Here is a 6,386-nt window from a genome sequence, read left to right as displayed (position 1 = left end):
AAAGCCACCTGATGTGAGCTCATGGCTGAGTGGGGAGCACACTCACAGACATGGAAGTGATTGCAGGTCTAGGTGGCAGCTAAATAACTCCTTAAATGTTGCTTAACTGTTTGACCTGGGCATCTAAACAGGTGTACCTCTAATGTACCTTTGGAAAGTTTGGGCCAAAGTCTTCAGAAAATACCTACAGCTCTGGGACACAGACAGTTTGCAAAGTTGGTCTAACTCAAATCAATTCATGTTGAATCATTTCTGCCTAAATTCTTCTCAAAAATACCCAAGGACAACAGCAATCCTGAAGTCTGGCTTTGCTCAAATTTGATCCTTATGAGTAGTGTTGGAGCAAAGATGGTCTTATTCACAGCTTTTGTTTCAAGCTTACTAAAGCTTTACACACCTGTCCATTCTTATCAGATTAGTTAGTTAATCTAATAAAACATGCAAACACTTTTCATTTCATCCTACACGCCACAGAGAAAACACATTACCACTCCCCTGTAATTTGCAGCAGGCTTTACATATTTGCAGGCTGTTATCATGTCACTTGTCCCTTTATTGGATAGCTTTCAGCCAGGCTTTCTAGATTGCATCTCAGGATTTTCCATATCTGTGCTCATGCACTTGTGGATTTCTGATTTTCACTGGATCTCAGTCTCTCACTTCGTCTGATCTTCAGAAGGCTCAGCATGAAAGATGCTGCCTCATTACAGGTTGTTTTCCATCTCACAGATATTGATTCTTGAACTGTTACATTGACCTTTTCAGGGACCCTGCTCCAGCATGATACTTTTTGCTTTCATTTTCATTCACCTGCACATTCAATAAATACACTTTTTTTGCATGCTTCAAGTCTTTCATGGAAACGGAAGATAAAGTGGAACCACAAATACTGCCTTTCTGATTTGATACATACTTTATCTAATTAATTAGCTCTTTATTACTCTCCAAGTATAGATCTTCATGTGCTCTTGCACCATTTTACTATTTTTATCAGGGATGTGAACAAACAGGTGTTTCGTAAAAGTGCAATTCTGAAAAGAAGCAGTATAGTTTGGGTTAATTTATTCTGAAGTAAATCTAAAGTGCATTGCTTTAATAATGTGCACGTATTTTGCTATCATTAGTCACCCAGAAATAAAAAGCACTGCATTTTTTCCTATGAGAAGGCAAATGCTTGATGTTTTTCCTGTGAATTTGCAAAGGTCAAGTGTTGCCAGGTGAACTGGTTCTGATGGAGGAGCTCTGAGGAACAGAGACACCAATTCTGATTATTGAGATTCTGATTATTAACCAATTCTGATTATTACCCGCTCATTCCCTTCTTTATCAGCACCCAGCACCAGGTGACTCACAGGGGACAAGGCTGCTGCCTTCCTGTGGCCCTTACAAGTCTCATGGCACTCTACATGACCTCACTGTTAATATCTTACTCAATTTAAAAGTCAAACATTTGCATTTAACTGGGCAAAATCTACCTTGGAGATCTGTTTGTTTTTTCCATCTCACACACCAAAATGTATTTAAATCCATTGATTTCAGTGGACTTAAGTTTCCTTCTATCTTGGTGTTAAAAGTGTGGCACTTGGTCTCTCACTTCAGGTAATTAACCTGCTTGGTATTATTTCTGTGATTAGTTAAATCATTTGAATTTTAATAATAAGAAGTGTTCCCCTGGTTGATTAGTTTGCTTTCAAAGTGACCAGTAAAACAGTTTATAGAAACAGAAGGTTTGGCATTGGTGGCACAAGAAAGAAAATAAAACTGGAGTTTATGGCCATCTCAGAAGGACAGTGAATGTGAATGTACCTTTTTGGAAGATATATTAAAGTTACAAATGTATTCATAACCAAACAGCACAAAAGTCTGTCATCTCCTGTCAAAAAGACTGGAGTCTGTCCTTAAGCAGCCAATTTACATGTGGTCACATCAGGATGGTTTCCTTTTAAAAAAAACAGATCATAACTAAAACCCAACCAAATGCAAGAACAGCAATAACATTAATCTGGAAAAATATTTGAGTTCTATACTACTAGGTATAGAGTACCATAAAGAGAGGAAAAAAACCAAACATGCAAGAATGGCAATGTTAAATGCCATAAAAATAATAATAAATAGAGCACCAACATCCTCTCCGTCTCCAAAATGTAGCTATAAACAGCTTCTGCAGAGGAACACCACCAGGAATGTGTACTTTTGAATCAAAGAATGTTTTTGTATTCTGTCTGTGTGGAGCTGACTTGCAAGTCATCAGTTTTGAGGAGAATTAGAGGAGAATCAGTGAGGGAACTAAGTGATGGTACTGCTACATTTCACTGTCCTTGGGGCTCCTGTTTTCAAATTGTAAAAAGAGCCATAAAAACAATGCCTGAAAAATATGTATTCCATAATGAGATGGTACAGTTTTTTTGCTTCATGGACAAAATTATTTTGTTATTAAGTTGCAGAAAAAACTCTGAAACATGCCAGAATGGTAATGGAAGTTTTAGAAGAAATTTTGAAAGAAAATAAAGCCTGGAGGTGAATGAAACCAGGGTGAACTCCAAAATGGAAAAGCAAAAGCCAAACCAGATCACTCTGGCACTGGCTCCCTTTGACAACTATCAAGCCAGATGAAATGCAGTAGACATGGACTTCATTAAGACACTCAATGTAGTGCAGAGTATGGGCTGAGAACAATTACAAAGGCAGCTAAAGAGAAGTCATTAGCAATAATTTCTGTTGCTCAGCAGGACCAGACTGGCTGCATATGTTTAAGGGAATGACAGACCAGTGCAGAAATTTTTAGATGAGGTCCACAAGCTGTCACTGTGTGGATGGGAAGAGAAAATGGCCAGTGCTGGGTGCTCCCACATGAGATGGAACAAGTTCAAGCTCAATGGTCTGATGTTGGGCAGCTTTAGACTGCCTGGTACCAGGCCAAGAAGCCCAAAGAGTAAAGCCTGTGCTCAAGGAGTTGTGGTGCATATTAGACTGAAGGAATCAAATGTCTTAAAAGAATTCACAGTAACTAATTCCTGTATTTGGTCTGGCTGAGATGGAATTAATTTTTCCCATAGCAGCCCTCCTAGAGCTGTGCTTTGCAATGGTAGCTGGGTGTTGATAACACATCAGTGTTTTGGCTACTGCTGAGTGATGCTCACACATCATCATCTCTCCAACATTCCTCCCTTCACAAGTAGGCTGTGGGAGGGAACATAACCAGGACAGCTGACCCAAACTGATCAAAGACTCTACTCAGGTAAAGCAAAGACAAAGGAGGAAGGGGGGCATTTATTATTTATGCCATTTGTCTTCCAGAGCAACCACTAAATGTGCTGAAGGCCTGCATCCCAGGAAGTGGTCAAACACAGTTTGCTGAGGGAAAGTAGACAATTAAATCTTTTTGGTTTTTCCTTTGCTTGTGTGCACATGACCTTTGTTTTTGCTTCAGAAAACTGCCTTTACCTTGACCCATGAGGGGTTTTATCATCTTATTTTCTTTACCCTCATTCTGCTGAGGAGGGGAGCAATAGAGCAGCTCAGGGGGCCACTGGCTCCAGCCAAGGTCAGCCCACTACACATCCTTCAAACCAAAATAATGTTCAAGATAAAAATAAAGGTTAAAATTCTATAACACAAAATTCCAAAGCCCAAGCTGGAGTCTCATCAGGCCACAATAGATCACATGTGGCATCTGGCTGTGAATATATGCATGAAATGCCAAGCAGCTGAATTGTGCATGTGAAGTGTGAATGGCAGAAAGAGTCAGTGGAATTTCAGTGTGTGAGATACCAGCACTGCAGTGAGGTGTGAGAAAGGAGCTGACTCTCACCACGGATGTGGAACTTGGCAAGTCCAGGAATATCTTAGGTGAGATATTTCCATGTGAAAAGAGAAGACTAATTGCCTGGTAGAAGGTAACAGGGAACTTGACATGGACTACAGTGTACAATTTTCTCTACCCATATTCAGGAAACATGAGCAAAAATCAGAACAGGTGCAGGGCTGGCAGGTGAGAATGATCAGCAGTTTGAGAGTCTGCCTTGAGAAAAGAGAAAAAAAATCTTGTCTTTCTGCTGAACAAAACAAAGCTGGCGACTGGGTGTAATTATGTCTATAAATAAACATACAGGGAAGGGAAAGGAAGAAGTATTTAAACTAAATGGCAACATCAGCATAGAACATATGGGTATAAATCAGCCAGAAGGCTGGAAATTAGCAGAGGTTTCTAACTAGAACAGCTCTGGATCTTATTCAGTAGGAACAGCGAGGTGCTGTATGATTTCACTGACTGCAGAAGCCAGAGAACTAGGCTCAAACATCAGAAGCTCCCTTCCCGTCTTCCATATTTATTGCCACCACTGTTTCCTGCTATATTCAGCTGGAACATACAGAGTGTTAAATTTTCTCTACCTCTTTTTCATAGAAGAATCACTGCAAATGGGAAAATTGAAGTAAAACAATTGTCTCCTCCTTTTGCCATCATGAATCCCTACAAGGAGTTGGAGTCTGGATTATGACCTATACATGCACATTCATAAACACATCCATGTATGTCTATAGGAATGGGTAGAATTTTGCATGCACATACATAAACACATCCATGTATGTCCATAGGAACGGGTAGAAATTTACATGCACATATACAAGGCACAAATATGCATGTTTGAAGTGGGCTGTACACACTGTATATTTTTATTTCTCAGGAGTTCATTAGAGTATTCCAATAGTTTCTTTTCATCCTTCTGCCAGAGTAATAGGCTGTGGAGCTACCCTTCTGCATTTTTACCACTGCACAAACTATGTGCTTGTGTAATCTCATAAATATCACAGCATCTCATCTGAGTCAGAGTGTAAGAGAGGGAACATGTCACTGGAAAATGCTGAATTTCTGTTCCTTGCTCTCTTGGTAGGGATCACAGGCACGCAATTGCCAGGAGGAGCATGGAAGCAGCAGCTGGTGCAGTTCCCCCTGCACTGAAGCTGCAGCCTGGTGTGTTCTGCTCTTTTGCCTCCATGCATGTGTGCTGGTACATACATGTATTTATACACCTCACACCAACACCGGTGTATGTACCTCAGTCTAGTCTGTTAACCTTACACATTTCAACTCACTTTTATAAAGGACACTGTGCCAACATGCCTGGAGCTACAGGGCATGTGCTGCAGAAAAAGCCAAGCCTAGCCTGTGATCGTGTATGGGGAAGGGGTTATAGGTGACAGGCATGGTCTGTTCGCCTGTCACAACAGAGAAGTGGGTGCTTAAATCTGTCCTTGTGACACAGCTCCACATGCCTTCCTTGTTTATCTGTCTCAAACGGAGGGCCCTGTGGGGGTTTTTTTTGGGTCAGTGTGTGACCGTATGTGTGGGTGTGCATGTGTGCCTCGCCAAAATAGTCTCGAGTGTCTCAGGCCATGGAACAGACTATGTATGTGCCTGACAACAGGGTAAGTGCCAGTGCAGGAACAACAGTCACATGTATCTTAGGCTAATGTGTGTGTCAGTCAAACTCAGAGTGCGCCTGCCTGCGTTTCTCAAGCCAGCGGGTGGATGTTTGTGTCTCATGATCCCTGTGCGCTGGAGGAGCGGGTGTGCCGGTCCCTTTCCTTTCGATTGTCACGTACCACAGGGTACCCTGAGAGTACCTGTGCACGTGCCAGGATTCTCTGAGTGTGCAATTCCCTGCATGTCTGACAGCCACAGCCCCAAATGCCTCAGGGCAGCATCCGTCTTGCAGTGACAGCAGCCTGTGCTCCTCGGGGCCGTGCCTGCCTGTCTGTCTGTCAGTGTCACAGGGTCATGCGCCTCAGGACTGTGTGTGTGTGTCTCACAGGGACAACAGCTCCTGTGCCCAAGGCCCTGACACCTCAGTAACAGTGTCAGTGCTTGTGTGTGTCACAGTGACAGTCATGCACCTCAGTACAACACGTGTCCGTACATCCGCGTGACACAGCCCCACAGGCCTCAGGCCGCTGTGACAGCCACACGCCTTGAACCCACCCATGTGCTGTGACTCTGCCATGCAGCCCCCTGACAGTGACACACAGATCCCTGTATGAGAGAGCCTCACAGACTGATTTCTGTCCATCTGTCTGTCCGTACCACACGCTCATCTCAGACTCATGTGTCTGCCTGAGGGTGACAAGGGCCTGCCTGCATCCCTCTGAGGCGTCCATTAAATGCATGCCTGGGGCTGTGCACTCCTCACAGTTCCACAGCCTCTGTCAGCTGTGCCTGTGTGCAAGGGGACCGCGAACACGAGAGGACCGTGCCTGTGTGGGGCGCTCCGTGAGCACATGTAAGGGGACTGTGTCTGTGAGGAGTACAGCGTGTGGTGTGTGTGTGAGGGGACTGTGAGTGTGAGAGGTGCCGTGAGAGAAAGCGTGTATCTGTGTGTCGGTGTGTG

Source organism: Zonotrichia leucophrys, chromosome 5 (genome assembly GCF_028769735.1).
Source record: "Zonotrichia leucophrys gambelii isolate GWCS_2022_RI chromosome 5, RI_Zleu_2.0, whole genome shotgun sequence".
Classification (NCBI taxonomy): domain Eukaryota; kingdom Metazoa; phylum Chordata; class Aves; order Passeriformes; family Passerellidae; genus Zonotrichia; species Zonotrichia leucophrys.
Note: the sequence above shows the minus strand (reverse complement) of the source record.